Source organism: Corythoichthys intestinalis, chromosome 16 (genome assembly GCF_030265065.1).
Source record: "Corythoichthys intestinalis isolate RoL2023-P3 chromosome 16, ASM3026506v1, whole genome shotgun sequence".
NCBI classification, from domain to species: domain Eukaryota; kingdom Metazoa; phylum Chordata; class Actinopteri; order Syngnathiformes; family Syngnathidae; genus Corythoichthys; species Corythoichthys intestinalis.
In genome coordinates, this window is record NC_080410.1 from 37,987,927 (window position 1) to 38,013,937 (window position 26,011).

A 26,011-nucleotide genomic window follows, 5' to 3' on the forward strand; every position below is an offset into this window, starting at 1 on the left:
TATCAAGATAATATCATAGGATATCATTCATGTTATGTACTCGCTATACGGTAAAACAGGGGTCCCCATCTGCCGGGCCGCGGACCGGTACCGGTCCGTGGCGCATTTGCTACCGGGCCGCACAGAAATAATAATTTAATAACGACCGCATTCTGGCCGAATTAACCCTGTGCCCCTGCTTAACACACCAATATCTCTGTCTACTCTAGATATAATACTACGGGATAGATTACAATGTTGTCATAGAAGTCCATTAATTGGACTTCTATGACTGGATATTGGATTGATCAGTACATCTTGTTTGTGTATATAATATATCTATGTGCGCTTGTCCTGGATAGATTAATGCATTACTAAGCCGCGGGCGGGGTGCAGCACATTTGTTCCCGGAAATAACTAGCCCCCACACGAGCGAAGATAACTGGAAAACAGACGTCTTTGGAGATATTTTTTCGGCGAAAAGGATATTTTTACGGCGAAAAGGGCACCTGACGAGCCTACAACCTCGAAGACCCACGAACTGCGAAGGAGTGGATTCGTGACCCGTTTGTGAATAAACAGAGAGATTGCAAATGACGGCGACCTTATTAAACGTACATTCGAGACAACAACTCTACCGAGGTTCTGGATTAAAGTCATTCTGGAATATCCTGACATCGCGACAAGAGCATTGAAAACCCTGCTACAATTTCCAACATCGTATCTTTGTGAAGCGGGCTTCTTAATTAATGTTTAACGACAAGGCGAAGTCGTTAATGGTGAGCGCGGTGTGCAGCTGTTGTGTGCAGCTTACATGGCAGGATGAATCTGAGGAGAACTTTTCTACAAGTCCTTCCATGATCAAATGTAAGTTAATATTCCTTTCTTTCAAGAAAGTTTGTAGTGTTTACTTTGGAATCGCTGCATTTGCGCATTTTGCAGCTATGTTTAATGTTACGCGCATGCGCAGAACCGCATCGTTGCAATTTTTGATGGGTTGCAAAATTTGTCAGAACACCGGTCCGTGAAAAAAAAAAGACCCAAAAAACATCGGTCCGTGGTGCAAAAAAGGTTGGGGACCCCTGCTGTAAACCATTTATTTTGAAGCGTAATTTTCTAAGAAGAGTTTGGGGTATATTTATGGATTATAAACTTTCTGGGTGAGCGTATACTAGTTGAAAATGGTATTTATTTGCTGCAGGTCATGGTCCATGAGCCCTGCGAATAGTCAACTACAGTCAACAACTATTGTATATTGCAATGTTTCCAATCAGAACTCACCATCCACAACATAAACACCGTCTCTTCTTTCTCGAGTTCTCGTCCTTTGGGTTTGTTCGTTTTTTTTCTCTCTCTCTGCAAAAAGGCCTTACAGAGGTGTCAGTAAAGTGGAATGATGGAGGTGAGGCCTCATGTGAGGGGCACTGAAAGCATAGATGGGAGCACGCAATGCATTATGTAGTATATGAACCATATTGTATTAAAATGCAGCGTGCATCACCAGCAAAGATGCCCGCATCACTCTGGGACACACATATTTCTTTGAATGGATGTGTATGTGCGAGAGAAGGTTTAAGCGAAGCTGTGTTTTATTACCTCTCTCAAGGCACGTTGTGCTTATGCTGAGAGACGGTCATTATTAGTGCTGTGCTTTTATGTAAAAAAAAAAGCTTTGGTGGATATGAAGAGATTGTGCTTAGAAAAGATGTTTTATAACTTATTTTCTGCTTGGATGATGGATGTGTTCGCTATATCTGATCATACTTATTTCTATAAGAATAGTTCTGCTTATCAAGTGAGTGCATAGCATGTGGAGGTAATCCATTTCCAATATTAAAAAATAATAATACAATGTTTTATTTGAACAACATACCTTACAATATCAGATCGCAAAAGCCGGTAGCTTTTGCCCATGGGTGTCAAAACATTGTCTAATGAGGGCCAACAAAGGCAAACCAAAACCAAATTGGATTCCAAGAAAGACCTCATGCCTTGCTGCCAGTGGAGTAAAATGGACTGAACAGGAGCAACAGCTCATATGCACCTTCTCTAAGGCATCTTGTGGTATCGTTGAGTTAAAATTATGTCTCTATTAGCAATCAATAAATATAGCTTTGCAACCATCAAGCACAAAGGAGAAATAGCTTCCTCTTTGGGAACAATATTTGCATGACTGAATATCAAGTAGAATGTGCTTACCCGAAAACTGAAGTCGGATTAATGTATGCTTAACATTTCTTGAATGGAACAGAAAATAGCTTTAAAACAGTTGCAGTTGGTACCTAGCAAAGTTTTACATTTGCTTTATTTGAGTGTTTTTGTACTCACCACAACCAGTGTTGCTCTTAATTCCATTCAAGTGACCTTTCATTTGTGCTCACTTGAATTTGTGTCACCTTAATAATCTTCCCCACTTTTGTTTTTTTTCCACTTCCAGGTTAATGCCTTCTAAGGTTGCCAACTGTTCCTGGAAAAACGGAAACATCACGAATTCAGAAACAAAAGTACGCGTCCTGTATTGAGCTTTCAAAGGGCCCGCTATGTACTATTTTATCATGAAACTCAAAAATAAAGTCTTATTTGTACAACGAACGAATACTGGTATGTTTCTTTACAAAAATATACAAGGAAAGACATTCCTAACAAAACAATGACAATACAAAATGCCGCTCATCTCATTGGTCGAGGTACTGTTGCTAGCCATGACGAGACAACATTGACGCTTGAGTAAAAAGCATGTTCAAAGTGATCATTTGTTTTCTTGTTCTTCTCTGCGCACTTTATTGTCACTAATTTCATATATTTTTTTGTGTTTTGCCAATTTCTTTTGTATTTCCACATTATATTTGGAGTGATTGTTGGCGAAAATGTTATTGCTGAGGGCACTTTGAATGCACGAGTTGTAAAAAAAATTTTTTTTTTTAAATAAATAAAAGTTACCTCAGAGTTTGTTTGCGCTTTTCTAAAGTATATATTTTTATTTTTATTTTTTATTTTTTTTAAATGACCAAAAACACACACAAACACACATAAATAGGCTCAGGGCCATTAGTTTTAGATTATTTCAAATTTTAGTTTTAATTATAAATATTATTTTAAATCTCTGATGGATCAATTATGAAATCCTTGTTCAAGATTTTTTTTCTGAAGTGTTTTCATTCTTTTTAGTACATGAAAATAATTCAATTTTTTATATTTTTCAAAAATATGTTTTTTGCATACTCAACATAAAACAATGTAAATTTACTATCAAAAATGAATTAACTTGTTCTATCGTGGATATTGTTTCTTCTTATGCTTTGATAAACATTTCACCAACTTTTGGGAAATTTCAACACTTTCGGCACAATGTATAGATAGGCCTGTATAAGAAAACCAATTAAACTTATAGTTGTGACTCCTACACCTAAGCACCAATGTCCCTGTTGTTGTCTGGCAGTCACTCATCATCACTGGAGCTGGATGGAATTTCCTGGACGATTCTGTAAACTGCCTTATTCTTTGCTGCTTTTGAAGTCTACGAAATAAGATAAAATGCATTTAGTAATGCAAACTACAGCTAATCTGCACTGTAGTGTCTTTTTTAAATTACTGTATTTTCCGCACTTTAAGGCACATTTAAAGCCTTCAATTTTCTCAAAAGCCAACTGCGCGCTTTATAATCCGATGAGCCTTAAATAGGGATACATATTGGTTAATCATGGCATGACATTCCCTTTCGTGCAGCTCCATCTAGTGGATATATAACACAAACCACTACTACTAATACTGCACCTTATAATGCGGTGTGTCCTATGCATGAAAACCATTTTAAAATAGGCCATCCATTGAAGGTGCGCTTTATGCTCTGATGCACCTTATAAATAAGCGTAAAATACGGTAATTGCTTATAGATATAACAATTACATACTAACCTATAACTAAAAGAGTAAAAACTGTCGCAATTATGTGACTTGTGTTTAAAAATATTCTGGGGGAATATTATATATATATATAATAATAATTATAAAATTATAATTATATAATAATAATTATTTATATATATAATATGATGCTTCATTGGACACATGGTTAATTGTAAATTTCTTAGGGCTGTCAAACGATTAAATTTTTTAATCGAGTTAATTACAGCTTAAAAATTAATTGATCATAATTAATCGCCATTCAAACCATCTATATAAAATATGCCATATTTTTCTGTAAATTATTGCTGGAATGGAAAGATAAGACACAAGACAGATATATACATACAACATACGGTACATAAGTACTGTATTACTTTATTACAACAACAAATCAACAAGATGGCAATAACATTATTAACATTCTCTTAAAGCGATCCATGGATAGAAAGACTTGTAGTTCTTAAAAGATAAATGTTAGAACAAGTTATAGACATTTTATATTAAAATCCTCTTAACGTTTTCGTTTTATTAAAATTTGTAAAATTTTCAATCAAAAAATAAACTAATAGCTCGCCATTGTTGATGTCAATAATTACACCATGCTCACTCCTGGTTTTGAAAGCCATAAAATCAGTTGGACCCAAGCGCCAGCAGAGGGCGCCAAACACCAAAAAACAAGTAACAAGCGGAAGTTACACTCTGCTGTCATTTTAATCTGTTTGCGCGGGGCATTTGCGTTAATTGCGTCAAATATTTTAATGTGATTACTTAAAAAAAAAAAAAATTACCGCCCGTTAACGCAATAATTTTGACAGCCCTAAAATTTCTATATAATATTTGCAAATATTTCATATTTTCATATTTCAAACAGATATTATATTTCCCTCGATATTACTGTATATCTAGGCATGTGCCAGTATGAGATTATGACGGTATTATAACTTTAAACCAAAACATCACGGCTTCACGGAATCACGGTATTGTAATTACAGCTCTAAAATGTGTCAACAGGATTTTTATTTTTCAAAACATATTAGCAAATTGGAACATAAGTATAATGTTAACTTAAATAAATAATAAAAAATAACAAATATTTTACCTAAAATTAAAATAAATGCAGTCCTTTTAATGAGCCTAAACCTACAGCAATAGCTCAACATTATTACCAACAGGACAAAAACGATTGAATTATTTTCCATAAATAGCATATGTGTATGACTCGTATCATGTTAACGTTATACACACACTCTTTCTCAACACATAGAGTTGTCAGAGAGAAAAAAAAAAAAACACGTTTTACCACCCTAGACACACTAAACACATTGGAATTAACTCTCATAGCTGTTGAGGATGTGATATTATATTGGAGGCCTCCTTGGCAGCCACCCTCCGCAAACATGTTTTATATGTTGGTTGGCTTTCCTCCTCTAAGCCGCGGCCGTCTATAACTTTTCTTTCGCCGAAGTATTCCCATACCAGTGATTTCGTTCTCTTCGATGGGTGAAAAAGTTCAGGAGTTTCACCTCCTTCAGCCATCGTGTAGCACAGCTGACTCACTGACACTGATTAACAACCAGTGGGGGAGGGTTTAGCCTTGCAACTGCAAGCAAGGGATTTTTCCCTGCATTTTTGGGACATATAAAATAGCTAATACCTTAGGGACAGTATGATGTAAATTTTTTGCGGTTTTGAAACATTGAGGTTTTCATACCACAGTATACTTTGAAACTGGTTATCGGCACTCGTCTATCATGATTTTCACTGTTGCTCTTTGGGCATTGACGTATTGGCAGGATATGCCAGTTGTAGTCAGGGGCGGACTGGGACTAAAAAGCAGCCCTGGACTTTGACTCAGCCCAGCCCACAAGAATCGCAGTACGAAGGCAAACACAGACCCTCTACTGGGTTCCGGGGGCATGCCCCCCCCAGGAGAAATTTATTTGACATTTTATTGTAAAATGCATCAGTTTTGTGCACTTTGAGAGAAAAATGAAGTGGCTATGAAGAACTACACATTGCATTATTATACATTTTAACTTGAATACTCACTGAGAAATTAACAGCACAGTCCAGGTCTCAATGTAGAACCAGAAAAGGCAGGAGACTGCCTGAAGCACAAAGAAAACATGGTATGATTTATGATAAATCACAATAAAAAGAGGCTTTAATAAACATTTTAAGTTGAATACTCACTGAGAAATGAACAGAACACTCTCAGGATCTCTATGTAGAACCAGAAAGGAGACTACATTTCTTCTGAATTAATATTGCTGTTGCGTGTGCATACGTTGTTTTACAGCTAAAAAAATTTTTCTTAGGAGAGACATAATAGGACTACCATACTGTAACTTGACACGACTGCAAACGGGGACATGGACTAGGTTGCACTAACCCTTTAATTGCCATTTATTTTATTTAAAATGTATCTACCTGGTGGATAACAATTGCCAATATACCTAGTAAGTAACCCTCTTTATCCCTACTTACTTGCCCTGCACTTGTCAGGGGAACTTCCACCAGCTCATCATTACCCTCTCCCTCGTCTGTTGTCTCTCCCTGCACGGGCCGCACGTGAAAGCGGCTGCCGCTCCCACTCTCACAGTCATCGGGGGCTGGCCTGTTGCTAGCCGGCGTGGCTGTTGCAGCCAGACTGCTGCTTGCGAACATGTGTGTCAACTTGTGACATTTCGATGCTTCGCTCTCGAGTTTCTTCAGTTTTTTCTCACTAACCTTCTTCGCGCCACCCTTCTCTGTTATTTTTTTGCCACCACCGTCCATTGTTTTTATCCACGCTCGTCACTTTTTGCTTCAACAAGGAGTAAGGCTTTACCAAAGTAGGCTGCTCTGTGCTTTCTTCGTTCTTCTCCTATCAGATTGGCAGTTAACAGTCAGGTGCATTGCCGCCACCTGTCGGATTGGATGCGAACTGTAGATAATCATAGAGGATGGGGGGGGGGGGGGGGGGGGTAAAAACAGTGACATATGTGCTAGTATGGCACCGGCCGTTCTGTGATCCTCCAGAAGCTACAGATTACCAGTCCGCCCCTGGTTGTAGTCAAAATGGGTGGCAGGTTGTCTGCTATTTACTTGCATTTACATCAACTGACCACTGAATTACCTCAATAAAGTATGGCAGCAAAGAACACTCTTCAAGTTGCTATGCAGTCAAACCATAGAAACCAATGAATAAAAGAGGTATGTTTCAGTAGCTATCCACTGTAGTGACCACTATGCACCAGAGGGTTAAATTAAGCAGGACATTATTCTAGTATATTTTGTATCAAAAATACATTGCTGATAATTATTGTTTTTCCATGTGCTTACATCACTCAAATATGTACCTACCCGTATTGGCCCGAATATAAGACGGCCCTGATTTTAAGACGACCCCCTCTTTTTCAAGACTCAAGTTTGAAAAAAAGACTTTTTGAACACCAAATTAATTTTTATACAGAAAATAATTACAGTGCATCTGAAACAAATGATTACCCTAATTTTCGGACTATAAGCCTCTACTTTTTTCCCTCATTTTGAATCCTGCGGCTTGTAGTCCAGTGTGGCTTATTTGTTGATTTATTTGGGTTAATAGTTAACACTTTATTTGACAGCAGCATCATAAGACTGTCATAAGAACATCATAATTATGACATGACACTATCATGGGTATTACTGAATGCTTATGACAGATGTCAATATGTGTCATGTGGCATATTATGTCACTAAATCCATTTATGTCCAGCTCAGATCTTTTACGTCCATTCAAAAGTGATATAATTTGCTGGACGACACTAACTGACATCTATTATAAGCATTCATTAATGCTTATGACAGTGTCATGTAATAATTATGACTGTCTTATGAGAGTATTATGGCACCACTATCCAAGAAAATGTTACCAAATACCATAACTAGCAATTAATGAAACAACTGTAACAGTAACTGAAGAAATAATTAGCACAGAACATGACTGTTATTTACATCTGTAGCGCCGCCATGCAATCTAGGAGGAATGTTGGATGACAACAGTGTTGAGAGCAGGTGGCAGCAGAGGTTGACTGTCTACCCCAAGGGAGAAGTGATGGCCAAATGAAGCTTTTAGTGACAATAAGGCTTTGCAGCCAATTGGTTCAAAGCTTAATGGTGGGTTATTTGGTCTCATGACAGTCTTACGGTGCCATTGTCAAATGAAGTGTTACCAGTTATATCTTTTGGTGTAAATATCCTATAATACAATGAGGACAACTGCGGCTTATAGTCCAGTGCGGCTTATTTATGAACAAATTCCGTTTTCATGTCAAATTTGGTGGCTGGCGGCTTATAGTCAGGTGCGCCTTATAGTCTAGAAATTACGGTATAACAATATATTTGAGAGAAAAATCATGTTATTTTGGCTCATTCAAATCTTAATATCTGAACATTTAAATATGTAATTTAAAGTGCAATCACATTCGTAAATGAATGGCTTCTGGTTTTTGAAATGTTAAATAAACCAATCTATTGTCATAAAACAACAAAATTGCAATAACTGCATTCACCATCAAAGTGAAGTATAAATAACTGTGGTCTTGAAACAAATCTAAATAAGGAAAAACATTGCAATAAATAATGCAAACTGGTTAAACTTGAGAGTAGCTGAGATCGGTCATGACAGAACATCACTTCAATGATATCTGGCGCCATCTAGCGTCGTGGATGGGTATAATGTCTAGATAGCGAATATAAGACGACCCCCCACTTTTTCAGTCTTATTTCAATGCAAAAAACACCGTCTTATATTCGGGTCAATACAGTAATTAGTTCAGGTTTGGGTAAATCATAACAGTATTGTAATTATTAATTAAAAAAAAAAAAAAAACACTTTTCACATACAAAAAAAAATAATTAAAGGGTGAGGGTGATCTGGCCGGCCAGCTTTACCAATGAGGTGTCCCTTTTTTTTTTTTTTTTTCCTCAGGGAGTTGGCAACCCTTATGCCTGCTACCTTAGATAGATGGTGCAACTAGCAGCATTGTTACAGTGTTATTTTAATTTTCTTTTACCACAATTACTTCTTACTCACTTGGATAATGAGCTTCCGGTTAAAAAAAAAAAAAGCCTCGGATTGAATCATTCATTGAGTGGAAAGACGTCAATGCGTCACTTCTCCAGAGCTGGCGGTTTGCGGCCGAAGCATCCCAATGCTGACAGTGCATAAAAGATGCAGCGTTCAAAGACCCGTCAAAATTTGGCCTCCAGCAAAGCAAACTCCTACGAGCTTAACACGGCGAAGCTCGCTAGAGACGTAGTCGGTGCTTGCAAACATCAATAGTCGCTTACATTGCCGCAATAATATCAACAATTCTTGTACATTTTCTTGGGTGTTACTAGAGGGTATTAAAGTGCATCCTGTAGGTGGGGAAAGACAATAGCCTTGGATGCACCCTCCTGGGAATATGGCTGTAGCTGTTTTAGCGTAATGAACCTTCTTGGGATTAAAGTATCCGCTCGGCCGTCTCGCCGACTGCACTGTCAAAACAACAAGACGTATGATAATGCCTACATCAAATGAGGCCATCTCTACATCGCATACACCCATTTGTTCTTTCTATTTTCTTATTTTCAATCAAGGAAAGAAGAAGTGGATTCTTGTTAGAAAAGATTTGGTCGTTAGCTGAGCAAAAATAACAAAAATCCATACAGTCCCTGACAAAAGTCTTGTCGCTTATCCATTTTGTAGAAACAATTGCTAATAACCTGACTTTTAATTATTCAATTGGTTTCAGAAATGGCTCTATGAAAGCTAAGACCCTCCCAAATGATGTTGAATGTACAAAAATATATTTGTTTCACTGAATAATACATTTATCATATAATGAAGACATAAAGGTCAAACTTGGCAAGACAAAAGTTTTGTCGCCTACAGATAGTAGTGTGAAAATTGAACAAAAAATGTACTTCAAATACAAAAATATTAGGGCTGTCAAAATTATCGCGTTAACGGGCGGTAATTAATTTTTTGAATAACGTTAAAATATTTGACGCAATTAACGCACATGCCCCCGCTCAGATTAAAATGACAGCAGTGTAATGTCTGCTTGTTACTTGTTACTTGTTTTTTGTTATTTGGCGCCCTCTGCTGGCGCTTGGGTCCAAATGGGTTTGGGGAGTGAGCTTGGTGTAATGACATCAACAATGGCGAGCTACCAGTTTATTTTTTGATTGAAAATTTTACAAATTTTAACAAAACAAAAACATTGAGGGGTTTTAATATAAAATTTATATAACTTGTACTAACATTTATCTTTTAAGAACTACAAGTTTTTCTATCCATGGATCGCTTTAAGAGAATGTTGATAATGTTAATGCCATCTTGTTGATTTATTGTTATAATAAACAAATACAGTACTTATGTACCGTATGTTGAATGTATATATCCGTCTTGTGTCTTATCTTTTCATTCCAACAATAATTTACAGAAAGATATGGCATATTTTATGATGGTTTGAATTGTGATTAATTGCGATTAATTACGATTAATTAATTTTTAAGCTGTAATTAACTCGATTAAAAATTTTAATCGTTTGACAGTCCTAAAAAATATGTTACATAACATGAGTGAATTAAGTAGTGGCGATAAGCAACATATATAGTCTGAAATATCAACAAATCTTAGCTGCCTCTTACATTCCTAGCCATAAAAAGGGACAAATTCTGCAGCAGGATGGTGCTCCATCGCGTACTTCAATCTCTACCTCAAAGTTCCTCAAGGCAAAGAAGATCAAGATCATCCAGGACTGGCCTAACCCAGTCACCAGACACGAACATCATTGAGCATGTCTGGGGTAGGATGAAAGAAGAAGCATGGAAGACGAAACCCAAGAATGTTGATGAACTCTGGGAGGCATGCAAGACCACTTTCTTTGATGTTCCTGATGAATTCATCAATAAATTGTATGAATCCTTGCCAAACCGCATGGATGCAGTCCTTCAAGCCCATGGAAGTCATACAAAATATTCAATTTGGATCTCACAGCACCACTACTTAATTCGCTTATTTTCACAGTACTTTCTGGAGGCGACAAAACTTTTGTCTTGCCAAAATTTGACCTTTATGTCTTCATTAAATGATCAATCTTTTTTCAGTGAAACAAATATATTTTTGTACATTCAACATCATTTGGGATGGTCTTAGCTTTCTGAAACTAACTGAATAATTAAAAGTCAGGTTATTAGCAATTGTTTCTACAAAATAGATAAATGACAAGACTTTTGTCAGCGAATGTAGAGGAGGAGAAAGAATAACTCCACACGGAGGGGTTTAAAAGCACATGCATCTGCAGCGTATGTACAGAAATGGAAAACAGTGAGGAGTGCTTATCATTTAATTGCGTGGGAAGTTGTCACTGTGTGACATCGGCTCAGATAGTCATATGAGACAAATGCGACAAAAAAAAAAAATACATGAATGTTTATTGGGAAAATGGTGAAGGCAGGAACAGGAAGCAGTGTGGAGATGAAGATGTATTATTTAACATTCATCATAATATAACGTTTGTCAGGACAAATCTTATTACCTCTACCCAGAATTTCCATTTTATTTCTGGAAAGGTGGAAATTTAGCTAAGGAATGTTCAATGTTCAAAATATTCCTATTAAATTTTATGGGTTTAAAAAACATGTCATAAGCAGATAAAATGCAAAATCCTGTGAAATTTTATGTTTGTTTTTTTTATGCAAATTCATTTTTGTTAGACATTTACATTTTACATTTAAAAAAAGGATTTGGTGTGTTGTTTTACATTACAAAACAACAAAAAGTATTGTTTATAGACACAGAACATTTAAAAATAATAAGTATTGTTTTTAATGCCGGTGTAAACCTATCCATATAAATTCAGCCCTATTGCTAGTAATGTATTTTTTCATTTTCTATTCAATATAATATATTACAGCGCCTATTTCACCGCTTCAAAATGATTTATAGGTAAGTCATGTGTTTATTATTGCTGCACTGCATCCTACCGACAGTCAATTTTTCCTCTTAGTGTTTAAGTAAAAGAGGAAAACATTTCTGTTTTAAATGAAGAGCTCTGGCATTGTCAATCAATATATGATGTTAGTATTGGACCTGATTAAACTGTTCAAGTGGACCTAATGAAGCATCCTAATGTGCACGTGACTCAGGTTGAGCGTGACGATTATTTATAAGCAAAACAGAAGTTAACACCCACCGCGGGGAAACACGGCCGCGCCTCCTCCGAAAGGAGGACAACACGCTGCCATTTACCTTCCCATTTATAGTCAGCCAATTAGTTTCGCTGCGGCTCTTTGTTTCACATTGTTTCTCAGGAAAAAACACGGAGCAGCGGGCCCCGAGCCAAGAAGCATTTGAAAACATACAAATTGAGGAGAAATTCAAAGTGTCAATATGACGTATTCTCTTCAGTGTAGACTAGAAAACTCAGAAATTAAAGTAGCTTTTAACGTATTAGAATGGCTAGGTGATACAGTGGAGCAAATAAGTATTTAGTCAACCACTAATTGTGCAAGTTCTCCCACTTGAAAATATTAGAGAGGCCTGTAATTGTCAACATGGGTTAACCTCAACCATGAGAGACAGAATGTGAAAAAAAAAAACAGAAAATAACATTGTTTGATTTTTAAAGAATTTATTTGCAAATCATGGTGGAAAATAAGTATTTGGTCAATACCAAACGTGGAAAATAAGTATTTGGTCAATACCAAACGTTCATCTCAATACTTTGTAATGTACCCATTGTTGGCGATAATGGAGGCCAAACGTTTTCTGTATCTCTTCAAAAGCTTTTCACACAAAGTTGCTGGTATTTTGGCCCATTCCTCCATGCAGATCTCCTTTAGAGCAGTGATGTTTGGAGCTGTCGTTGGGCAACACGGACTTTCAACTCCCTCCACAGATTTTCTATGGGGTTGAGATCTGGAGACTGGCTAGGCCACTCCAGGACCTTGAACTGTTTCTTACGAAGCCACTCCTTTGTTGCCCTGGCTGTGTGTTTGGGATCGTTGTCATGCTGAAAAACACAGCCACGTCTCATTTTCAATGCCCTTGCTGACGGAAGGAGATTTCCACTCAAACTCTCTCGATACATGGCCCCATTCATTCTTTCCTTTACACAGATCGGTCATCCTGGTCCCTTTGCAGAAAAACAGCTCCAAAGTATGATGTTTCCACCCCATGCTTCACAGTGGGTATGGTGTTTTTCGGATGCAATTCCATATTCTTTCTCCTCCAAACATGAGAACCTGTGTTTCTACCAAAAAGTTCTATTTTGGTTTCATCTGACCATAACACATTCTCCCAGATCATCCAAATGCTCTCTAGCGAACCGCAGACGGGCCTGGACGTGTACTTTCTTCGGAAGGGTGACACGTCTGGCAGTGCAGGATTTGAGTCCCTGGCGGCGCATTGTGTTACTGATAGTAGCCTTTGTTACTATGGTCCCAGCTCTCTGTAGGACATTCACTAGGTCCCCCCGTGTGGTTCTGGGATTTTTGCTCACTGTTCTTGTCATCATTTTGACGCCACGGGGTGAGATCTTGCATAGAGCCCCAGATCGAGGGAGATTATCAGTGGTCTTGTATGTCTTCCATTTTCTAATAATAGCTCCCACAGTTGATTTATTTACACCAAGCGTTTTACCTATTGCAGATTCAGTCCTCCCAGCCTGGTGCAGGTCTACAATTTTGTCTCTGGTGTCCTTCGACAGCTCTTTGGTCTTGGCCATAGTGGAGTTTGGAGTGTGAGTGACTGAGATTTTGGACAGGTGTCTTTTAAACCGGTAATGAGTTCAAAAAGGTGCCATTAATACAGGTAACGAGTGGAGCATCGTTAGACCTCGTTAGAAGAGGTTAGACCTCTTTGACAGCCAGAAATCTTGCTTGTTTGTAGGTGACCAAATACTTATTTTCCACTCTAATTTGGTAATAAATTCTTTAAAAATCAAACAATGTGACTTTCTGTTTTTTTTTTCCACATTCTGTCTCTCATGGTTGAAGTTTACCCATGTTGACAATTACAGGCCTCTCTAATCTTTTCAAGTAGGAGAACTTGCACAATTGGTGGTTGACTAAATACTTATTTGCCCCACTGTATGTTGCCGTTGCCGCTGTCAAATAAATTGTTACCTGTTAATATCTTTTGGTGTAAATATCCCATAATACAGTGAGGACACCTACGGCTTCTAGTCGTGTGAGATTTTTATATTGTACGTAAAGTACGTCAGCTTGTATCGTAGCAGTGTCTGGGTCATGTCACTCTCCTCACCAGAGTTTACGCTGTGTTTCAAGCAAGTCTGCGCTCTATCTTGCTTGTTTGGAAACACATGGTAAGATTTGTTTACTTATTTGGCAAGAGACAATATGCAATGTTGCTTTAGCATTTAAAGGTTTATGCTGAGTGACCACACACTAAATACAACTTGTCGCGTTAGCATTAGCATCAACTTAGGCATGGCGAGCATCCTCTTAAACAGGGGTCCCCATCTGCCGGGCCGCGGACCGGTACCGGTCCGTGGCGCATTTGCCACCGGGCCGCACAGAAATAATAATTTAATAACGACCGCATTCTGGCCGGATTAACCCTGTGCCCCTGCTTAACACATCAATATCTCTGTCTACTCTAGATATAATACTACGGGATAGATTACAATGTTGTCATAGAAGTCCATTGATTGGACTGCTAGCAGTACATCTTGTTTGTGTATATAATATATCTATGTGCGCTTGTCCTCGATAATAATGTATTACTAAGCCGCAGGCGCAGCACATTTGTTCCCGGAAATAATTAGCCCCCACACGAGCGAAGATAACTGGAAAACAGACGTCTTTGGAGATATTTTTACGGCAAAAAGGGCACCTGACGAGCCTACAACCTCGAAGACCCACAAACTGCGAAGGAGTGGATTCGTGACCCGTTTGTGAATAAACAGAGAGATTGCAAATGACCGCGACCTTATTAAACGTACATTCGAGACAACAACTCTACCGAGGTTCTGGATTAAAGTCATTCTGGAATATCCTGACATCGCGACAAGAGCATTGAAAACCCTGCTACAATTTCCAACATCGTATCTTTGTGAAGCGGGCTTCTTAATTAATGTTTAACGACAAGGCGAAGTCGTTAATGGTGAGCGCGGTGTGCAGCTGTTGTGTGCAGCTTACATGGCAGGATGAATCTGAGGAGAACTTTTCTACAAGTCCTTCCATGATCAAACGTAAGTTAATATTCCTTTCTTTCAAGAAAGTGTGTAGTGTTTACATTGGAATCACTGCATTTGCGCATTTTGCGGCTATGTTTAACGTTACGTGCATGCGCAGAACTGCATCGTTGCAATTTCTGATGGGTTGCAAAATTTGTCAGAACACTGGTCCGTGAAAAAAAAGACCCAAATAACACCGGTCCGTGGTGCAAAAAAGGTTGGGGACCCCTGCTCTTAAATGCTCGGGGAACTTTTTTTTCATACAGTTCGTGGCTTCTAGGTTGGATTAATTGAAAAGAATGTACTGCTTTTCCTGCCAAGTGTGTATTATCATCAGTTGGCATTGTCCATGTAGACGCTACAATATTTGCTCGTCTATCTATTTTCATTCAAAATTGTTGGAAACCTTAATTTTTGGACTAAAAATTTTCCTGACGAAAATATTTCAAGTGACAGTTGACTATAACTAGCCGAAATTTGTCTGCGATTTCGTTGACTTACACTACACGAAGAAGAACACATTTTGAAAAGACTAAAATATCACTAAAACTAATAAGTATTTTCGTAAAAACGACTAATCCCGAATTCAAACCGCCTGCATTTGCGACACGGCCCCGAGACGACTACGAAAATGTCTTAGGTCAGTTTCTGCCGGTTGCGTTTGTGCTACAGTTTGATGGAGGACATCAAGAGGGCTCTCACGAGAACGCACAAATTCAGGCACGATCGTGCGATAATGTGTGCGACTTCCACATTAACATTTAGATTGTATGTACCAGCGTATGTACTGTATACGTCCCACCGTCAAACACTTGAGAATAAACGATGGGTAATAAGAACAACTTTTTCTTTTGTTGTTCTTTTATGACGAAACATATAATAAAATATAAATTATTGAGTGAGTTTGTCTTTTCTCTGCATGAGGACATTGAGCTCATTAAAAAAAGTAAATAAATGTATAATATGTTAATGAAAATGGAATAAAATGGTTTTACATAACATTTCACCGCAAAGTGAATGTACCGTAATTTTCGGATTAAAAGCCGCTGATTTTTTCCCTCATGTTAAATCTTGCGGTTTATAGTCCAGTGCAGCTTATTTGTTGATTTATTTGGGTTACTAGGTAGCACTTTATTTGACAGCGGCGTCATATGACTGCCATAAGACCATCATAATTATGACACTATCATGGGCATTAGTGAATGCTTATGACAGATGTAATTAAGTGCCATCCGGCAAATTATGTCACTAACTCCATTTATGTCCAGCTCGGATCTTTAACATCCTTTCAAAAGTGAGATAATTTGCCGGATGACACAAAATGACATCACTCATAAGCATTCATTAAAGTGCATGTGACACGAAAAAGCATGTTTATTTCATAAAACATGCGGTATTTTATGCTCCTGAATGATATGGACCGCTTGGATGTGTGTGGAAGTGATCGCTATATTTATTTAGTTTTTTGAATCCCGCGCCATGAAAATGAGTGACTTCTGGCTTCGGTCTTGCATTGAGGAGGAGTGCGCTGTGACGTGTACCGGTGAAGGCGTCCTCTTCACTACACAGCCGTACATTTGTGTATGAGGACTAAGGATTCAGCCGATTTTTCGGATTAATACGTTTATTTTTCGCATCACGCCAGCCAAACGGCTACAGAAAAATCTTGCTGTATGAGGGAGAGGCGTGTGCGCCTTTTTGGAGTTTCAAAAGGTTCCCATTCACCGTGGATATTGGCCAAAACAAGCCCTACTACTGTGGGACCATTGGATTTACAAGGAAGTGCGTAATCATCCTGTTTTGTATTATGTCAAATACGAATACAGCGATTACAAAGTAAACACAACAAACTTTCTTTAAATAAAGGACTACTTACGTTTGATCATTGATAGGCATGTAAAAAGCTCTCCTCATGTACATTAGCTGCACGTTAGCTGCACAACAACTGTAGCCGCCCTCCTCCGGGGAACGAGCTGTAATGAGCGGTTTGCCAATCCGCGAAGATGAACGACAACCCAGTCGTCATGTCAAATAATCCGGGCTAGTTATGTGTGATTTTCCGCTTCGAAGACTTTGAAACATCACTCGGTTAGGGTTAGCATGTCAGCTAGCTGTCACACCTCTTGGTTTGTTTACATTCTCCGAAGCCGGGGAAGGAAAATGACATATGTCTGATTTAGGTGTCATAAAATATCGTTCGGGAGGTTCGACAGTAAAGGTGAAGTCGACAGTTTTGACCATTATGGAGTAATTTTGCCATGTCGTCCTGAATAAGTGCATTTTTTAAATTTCATATTCCATTTAGCACAAGACATGTTATTTGTCATGATCATGCCATTTATTTAGCAGTTGGGGAAAATACTTGGATAAAAAGAATATCCTGTAAAAAAAGTGAAGTAAAGAGACAGAAACAATGACATTTTGCAGATCTCTTCGTCGCGTTTTCCTCGTTGTGAATAGTTCCCCCTCGACGGGCTGACTGGTCCTTCTCAAGCCATTTATTTAGCTATTGGGGAAAAATACTTGGATAAAAAGAATATCTTGTAAAAATATTGGAGTAGAGAGACTGAAACAATGACATTTTGTGGCTCTCTTCGTCGCGTTTTCCTCATTCTGAATAATTCCCCCTCAATGGGCTGTATAGTAAAACCGATGAGCCCAGTCTCCCGCTGACGTCATCCACCTGTTGGGGACGCTTGAGCCCTATAATGGAAGACGTGTCTAACCGGCAGATTAAAAGACTTATTTCTCGTCATCTATGCTTTGCTAAATTGTTGTATATAGTCGAATCGTCTCAAAATATGATTCTAATTCACATAATAATGCTATTTAAGACTTTTTTTCTCATGTCGTATTCTATTTAATGCTCATGGCAGAGTCATTTCATAATTATGATGGTCTTATGACAGTCTTATAGCGCTACTGTCAAATAAAGTGTGACCTAACTACATAACTAGAAATTAATGAAACAACTGGAACAGGAACTGAAGATATAATTAGCACAGAACATGAATTTTGATTGTTATTTACTTCTGCAGCGCTACAATGCATGCTAGGAGGCATGTTGGTCAACAACAGTGGTGACAGAAGAGGTTGACTGTCTCCACCAAGGGAGCAGTGATGGCCAAATGAAGCTTCTTGACGCAATGAAACTTTTCAGCCAATTAGTTCAAAGCTTCAAGGTGATTCATTTGGTCTTATGACAGTCTTATGATGCCACAGTAAAAAAAAAAAAAAGTATTATCGGTTAATACTGTATCTTTTGGTGTAGATATCCCATAATACAGTGATTACAGCTGCGGATTATAGTCCAGTGCCGCTTATCTATGAACAAATGCCCATGTCAAGCAAAGTTCCCGTATCAAATTTGGTGGATGGCGGCTTATAGTTCAAAAATTACGGTAATAACCGTGATGAATTAGGGGTAAGTCTAAATCAAAAAATTAAAAGGGCTGCCAAAAACAACAATAGTGTTCGGTAAATCTTGGTGGCAAAATTTCCATTGTCGTTATTTGTAAACTACTCTGTTATTGCACATTACATTTGCTTGGGCAGAATTGTCACTGCAGATTTCTGGAAAATGAACAAAACCTAGTGCTTAAAAAAAGTAATCTCTACTACTTAACTACAGTGCCTACTAAATCCTGCATGTATTTCGGTTTTTAAATATACTACAGATGAATCCTTTCATTTTTGGCAATGGATTTCAAGACCTCATTTAACAATGTGATCGAGTGAAGAGTAAATAACACCTCATGGATGTAAAATGTTGGCGTATTTTAAAATATATTTTACTTCAAACAGACCCTCTGTTGTTTTAGAAGGCTTACAAATGCAAACGGGGCTTTTCATAAAGCATACTGAACAGTAATGGTCTTGTTTGCCAAATCATATCTGGTCGAAAGAGGGCGATTCAACAACAGAAGACCAATTAGGTCCGTTTCAACGAACACGACATGAAATACACAAAGCAGTGGCATGTATGTTAAGCACCTCCCAAGGGACGTCGCTCAGCCAATCAAAAGGTTCATTGCGAGTGGAACGTGTGTGAGTGCACAATTAGTAAGGAAGCAATTCAGTGGAATTGGATTATGTTGGATTTCAAAAACGGGATGTGGACTTTTTAGCTGTTAGTCTGGATTGTTTGTATCTATTTTTTTAATCAAGAAAACCAAAATGCTCAAATTTTTTAAATACATTTATTTATTTATTTGTTTGTTTAATTTTCTGGCATTTTATGAGGCACATCGAAACACAAAATTTGCACCAAAAAATAAATAAATAAACGAAATTAATACTTCCTTCAAAGACCTTTAACTATGCAAACTAACACAAACATGTTATTGGTTCATCTAGTTCAGTGCAAAAATCAACAATACTGTAGCGATCATTGTCCTGTGTAAGTACAGTGTATCACAAAAGTAAGTACACCCCTTGCATTTCTGCAGATATTTAAGTATATCTTTTCATGGGACAACACTGACAAAATGACACTTTGACACAATGAAAAGTAGTCTGTGTGCATCTTATATAATAGAGTTAATTTATTTTCCCCTCAAAATAATTCAAAACACAGTCATTAATATCTAAACCCCTGGCGACAAAGTTAGTACACCGCATGGGAACTATGTACTGTACATCCCTTAATGTCCAAATTGAGTACTGCTTGTCATTTTCCCTACAAAATGTCATGTGACTCATTACAGGAAAGCTGTCAGCATTACTGCAGAGATTGAAGAGGTGGTGGTGGTGGGGGGGGGGGGGGGTCATTCCCACCACCATGCTTGACTGTAGGCCTGACACACTTATCTTTGTACTCACCTAGTCACCGCCACACATTCTTGAGACCATCGGAACCAAACAAATTACCGTATTGGCCCGAATATAAGATGGTGTTTTTTTGCATTGAATTAAGACTGAAAAAGTGGGGGTCGTCTTATATTAACTGTCTAGACATCATACCCATTCACGACGCTAGATGGCGCCAGATATCTTTGAAGCGATGTTCTGTCATGACAGAAGATCTCAGCTACTCTCAAGTTTAACCAGTTTGAATTATTTTATTGCAATGTTTTTCCTGATTCAGATTTGTTTCAAGACTGAAGTTACAGTTAGACTTCACTTTGATGGTTAATGCAGTTATTGCAATTTTGTTGTTTTATCACAATAGATTGGTTATTTACATTTCAAAAACCAGAAGCCATTCATTTACGAATGTGATTGCACTTCAGTTTACATATTTAAATGTTCAGATATTAAGATTTGAATGAGGCAAAATAACATGCTTTTTCTCTCAAATATATTGTAATAATCTTTTTTTTCCAGATGTACTGTAATTATATTTTCTGTATAAAAATTAATTTGGTTTTCAAAAAGTCTTTTTCAAAACTTGAGTCTTGAAAAAGAGCGGGTCGTCTTATAATCAGGGCCTTCTCATATTCGGGCCAATATGGTAATCTTTGTCTCATCAGACCATAGGACATGGTTCCAGTAATCCATATGCCTTGTTGACATGTCTTCAGCAAACTGTTTGCTGGCTTTCTTGTGTACAGTCTTCAGAAGAGGCTTCCTCCTGGGGTGACAGCCATGCACACCAATTTGATGTAGAGTACGGCGTATGGTCTAAGCACTAGATGGGTGACTCCCCCACCTCTTCAATCTCTGCAGCAATGCTGACAACACTCCTGTAACGAGTCACATGACATTTTGGAGGGAAAATGACAAGCAGTGGACATTTAGGGATGTTCGTAGTTCTCATGCGGTGTACTCACTTTTGTTGCCAGGGGTTTAGATATTAATGGCTATATTTTGAGTTATTTTTAGGAGAAAATAAATTAACTCTATTATATAAGCTGCACACAGACTACTTTTCATTGTGTCAAAGTGTCATTTTGTCAGTATTGTCCCATGAAAAGACATATTTAAATATCTGCAGAAATGCGAGGGGTGTACTCACTTTTGTGATACACAGTATGTGTACTATTTTCCAAGTTATTCAATTGTGGAAAGTAAAATGAAATAACATTGAAATAATGTATTTTCTATTTTTCAATTTTTGACAGTCAGAAGGTGGATAAATATTTAACAATGAATTATAATTCATGCTCTACATGACAATTCCTGAACTCAGCTTGAAGACATTTTACATGACTGAACCTGCTTAACTTTTAATGGAGGAGCCAAGTTCCCGATCCAGTATGTATTCAAAAATCACAATTACAACATTTGCACCAGTGCGTGTGCGTCTGTATCGTGGTGAGGCGTTCCGACTCTGACACAAAATCAACTACGAGCTGCAGATGACGAGGTCAAAAGGAGATGGCGGAGGACTATTAATTAAAAGTCACTGCGCGATACGACCCCGAATCGGGCCCGTCCGCTCGCTTCTTGGCTGACAAAGAGTCATTACACCAGATGTCAGCGTCGATCAATATTCTGACAGGGTCGGAAGCCAAGGTCCTCGCCCAACACTGCGCGCAGACTGCTAACCTGAAATGGCGTTGCAGCTTCGGGATGAGGTGGAGTCGACATCCCCAATCCGGCAGCCTAGACGGGCCCTATCTCTGCTTTGCACCGGCGAGACATCATTAAATCCTTTCTCACCGTTTTGCTGTGCATAATTCATATGCAGCCGCTGAAATATAAATGTTGCTGTGTTGCAGAAAGTCAAGAAACGAAGGGTCCCCCGCAACAAGATGAAAACCTCCCTAGGAGGTGGGCTTCAAGTGAAAACGTGCAGGTGAAGCTTTGGAATATTTATCCCCGAGACCATAAACAAACCATGGAGGTCTGATTGTCCTTTCTCATGCAGATACGTTTCTGTGTGGTAAAACGTTGTGGATTTCGAAATCATAAAAATGCATCGTGATGGAGAGGAGGGCCATTGTTACCTTAAAGTGCCTTTCACACCAAATTAATTATTTGTTAAACAAGTGGCGCTCTTGTTTTCATCATGAATATTACAATCTGAGTGAAGGTTATGACATGGAGGCTAGGATAAAGCAGCATCCAATTTGTGTTCAAATATGGGTATACATTTAAGTGTGTTTTAATGAATATAAGGAATGTATGCCTGGTGGGTATTTTTATATTGTCTATCTACTAGGAGCGGATGCTGGTCTTTCAATGAAGGTCAAAGTGTGTCTGCCTGTGGGTGCTTTATGATGGTTGGGCGGCTGAGTGGCACTCGCTGCTCAGTAGGGAAAAAAACTAGAGTGCCAGAAGTCAAGTCTCCAAACACAAGCAGCTACAATTTATATGGCGGAAAACACAGACAAGACTGAAAAAGCAGTTTCTGCTCTTGCACTTCTCTTTTAAAGAAACTGCTGTATTTTAAGCCAAAACAACTGTTGTGTTTGATATAACAATATGTCTATATGCTGCCATAGCAGATTCATGGAGCATTAAGCCCCGGAACTATTTTTAATTTGTCCATTTTACCATGGAAACCCCAGTTTACAGACGTCGCACAACCGCTTTTGTTTCAACCCAGCCATAAAACGAAGGTAATTAATTATATTTATTTTTCAAAATGTCTGTCATTTTTAGCTTAGAATCATTTATTGATGTCTAATATTTTGTTAAAAAAAAAAACACACTTTAAAAGATTTACTCACATATTTTAAACTTCTAAACAAATGACGTCACAATGAAAAGCAAACGGTGTTAATGGTATTATACTTATATAGTGCTTTTCCACCTTTGAAGGTGCTCAAAGCGCATTACACTATCTCATCATCCACCTACTGGTGACGCAGGAGCAACGTGTGGTTCTGTATGTTGCTCAAGGACACTTAGGAGAGTTCATCAGGGCGGAGAATCGAACCCACAACCTCTGGGTTGGGGGACAACTACTCTACCACTGAACCACGCCACCCCGTGGTGTCTGTAAAAAAGTCACGGATATGTACCTCATAACTATCGCTTAAACAAACAAACAAACAAAAAATACAATTGTTTGTTTTTTGTTACTGTCGCATTTTCTCCGATGAGTTAGATGATAATCGATCCGAACTAAGAAAATTGAAAAATATAAAATAAAAAAAGGGTAAATATGTGAAAAAGAAAATCTCGACCACTCCCCGATGTCTGCGATTTCTGCATCCGGACCCTTGTTATATTACCATGTTTCACCCATAAAATCCCCAAAAAGTCCTTCTGTAGCCATTCAGAGCTGTGTCTTGACACTCAGTGATACATGCTACATGGACTTTTTGGATCAAAACAAGGTAAGTACGTGATAATATCGTGCTCTCACCTCCAGATAAGGTTTTGCTGTTTATTTTTATTATTTTTTTATTTTTTTAAATGTCCTCCAGTTCAAAATTTTTCTTCCCCCAGAAAATTGAGATTTTAAGCTTTCCAATGAATATCACACATGCGTATTTGACAATTTTGAAATTTGGCCAAATTGGGAGTCTCAGAGCGGAACTTCAAGTCACCTGAGTGTTTTCCGCCATATATAAGAAACAAATAGAACCTTGATTTTTCACTAGTCATTTTTAACAAAGAAATTTCACTAGGATAATAAGGATGTTAATACGAAAAGATCACTGATTCGCTCATTTTTAAAAGGGATTCAGTCTAAAAAAGATCACCCAATCATTATGCAGAGAAGCAGAGCATCTGGGCTAGCCTAGCCCCGCCCACTGCCCAAAGACACCCAGAGACGCACGGTGTCCGATGGCGGGTACAAACCTAGCCTATAGCCAATGACTTGTCTCGTTTCACTGTAGTGAAACAATGCACTCTCAACTCTGGAGAAGCACAGCAACCATACTGTTTAAACGACTGTGAAGCTGCGCGAATGAATAAAAAGCAAGCCGTATCGTAACCAGTGATAAGGAGCTGATTCTTACCTGTGCCCGGTCCTAGTCCTCTGGTCCAAGTCTTGCTGGTGTTTCTTCATCGTTGAACTGACCATCCCATGGGAAGATGCCATCAAAGAAGCATTTGAACGTAAGAGATTCTGATATGCCGATCTAGTAGATAATGCAGAAAGGAGGGGCTGAAATGTGAAGGAGTGTCCAGTGGAGGTCGGTTGTGGTGGGTTTGTAGCCGGGTCTACCACAAGGCTTCTGAAGGAAGTAGGAATCAGAGTGCAGGAACAACAGAAGGCAGTTAAAGAACTTGCCACTACAGCATACCAGAGCAGTCACTGGCTGTGGTTGGAACGGTAAAGATGCAACATGGGCTGCCAAACGACTGCGTGGTGCCACCGCACACCACACACCCGGGCCTGATCATCCTGTGGTGGGCCATCCTTGGCAGAAGGTGTCACGGGCGGGGCACACACGGCTGGACTCAAATGCAAGAGACGACGAAAGATGCAGTTCTCAATGACTTTTATTTTACTGGCATTTAACAGGCCAGCTTCAAGGTCCGAATGAAATCAAAGTAACAACATAAAATCTTCGGCAATGTAGACTTGAAATAAAACATGACAAGAACAAAACTTACTGGAGATGGAGCCTTAGCTTCACACAGCTTCTCTAACAAGAAAAACGCACTGGCACAAGACAAGGCAAAAGAGGGGAATTTAAGGCCTAGTGCTAATGATACACAGGTGTGGGCACTCAGGTGATTAAGGGGAAGGCAAGACAAGACTGACAAAGGTAACACTGAGCAACAAAAGGGAACCCACCAAAATAAAACAGGATATGAACTGACATGAATCAATGCCGCCTACGGCGGCGCGTAACAGAAGGTGTCTTGTTGTAAGTGGCCGAAACACCCAATGATGCTTGAGGCAAACAACTGATGATGTGGTGGGCTGATGGCACCACGTGATCATTGCCAAATTCCAGCCAACCGAAAAGGACATCTCCAACGTTCAACTGATGTGCTGAATATTAGAGATCTTTAACATCTAGTCCTATTAAGAAGTCTGAACAATAGTTGAGCGCGTTGTAGCGCATATTTAATCAACGACATGTACAAACAACAGTATTCATTTGATCACTTTTTTTTTTTGACATTTTGAGGGAAGCTCAGCTTCCTTTGTGGTCTTAGAGCAATCGCCTCTGCTGTCTACATTTGTTTCTTCAAATGTCTTTCTGTTCAAATCAAGGGCGTAGGTTTGCGTAGGGACGGTAGGGACATTACACTACCAACTTTTTAGGATGCTCAAATTGTCCTAACCAACTTTTAAGCAACCTTATTTGCATTATACAATGAGTTCAGCTGTAAAGGTAATTTAGATTGTCTTCCCATGTGTTGTTAGGATAGAATTGACACTATCATTATAAAGTGAATTACTTTCATTATGTTCAGACTTACATTAACCCCTTTTCACTTGCTATTTAGTAGTGCCTGTCCATTTTTTTCCCTCGGACGCAATTTGATTGGCTGATAACTGGAAACCCCTCATTCACACAATAACGACAGAAATGCATGTCAATATGCCGCCTCCTCCGCCCCCTTTGAAGAGGAGGGATATTAGAAAGTTTTTTTTTTGTCCGGCCAGCAGCAGCCACTGTAAGTAATGTAAAAAGATGTCAATGTTGTGGAGGAGGGGAACACACCACTAATAGGTTTGCTACCAAAAGTCCAAGCAGCATCAGACTTTGCATTTAATTAAACTGTGTGAACTTGCTAACCTGTAAAACTCGAGTAGGAAGCTGCTTAGAGAGGTGTCTTCCTGTATGTTTTGTACTGTTAATGTTAATTCAACTGTGCATTTTGTGCATTTATTCATTAATGAAAACGTATTTATTTTCTACATCATTGAAAAAACATTTTGATTTGCAGCCTATGCACATATTACCCCCCCCCCAAAAAAAAAAAAAAAAAAACTTCAAAAGCACAACCACTCTAAATTTCCTAATATGAAGCGAGCATTTTGAAAAACGACTTTCTTCCTTTGAAAATAATGTTAACTTTTTTTATGTAGGAACCAGCCATTTTTGAGAA

The 26,011-nt window shown here is 38.5% G+C and overlaps 2 long non-coding RNA genes across 2 annotated transcripts; both read right to left on the reverse strand.

Moving 5' to 3' along the window:
- Positions 1-1,290: 1,290 nt before the first annotated feature.
- LOC130932093 (uncharacterized) lies at positions 1,291-6,410 on the reverse strand. The gene is made up of 3 exons (XR_009067355.1): positions 5,934-6,410; positions 2,308-2,446; positions 1,291-1,403 (listed from the first exon to the last, which is right to left on the reverse strand). It is a non-coding gene; the product is annotated as an uncharacterized LOC130932093 (long non-coding RNA).
- Positions 6,411-23,987: 17,577 nt separating this feature from the next.
- On the reverse strand, positions 23,988-24,606 carry LOC130932095 (uncharacterized). Its single transcript, XR_009067356.1, has 3 exons — positions 24,560-24,606; positions 24,247-24,397; positions 23,988-24,177 (listed from the first exon to the last, which is right to left on the reverse strand). It is a non-coding gene; the product is annotated as an uncharacterized LOC130932095 (long non-coding RNA).
- Positions 24,607-26,011: the final 1,405 nt, after the last annotated feature.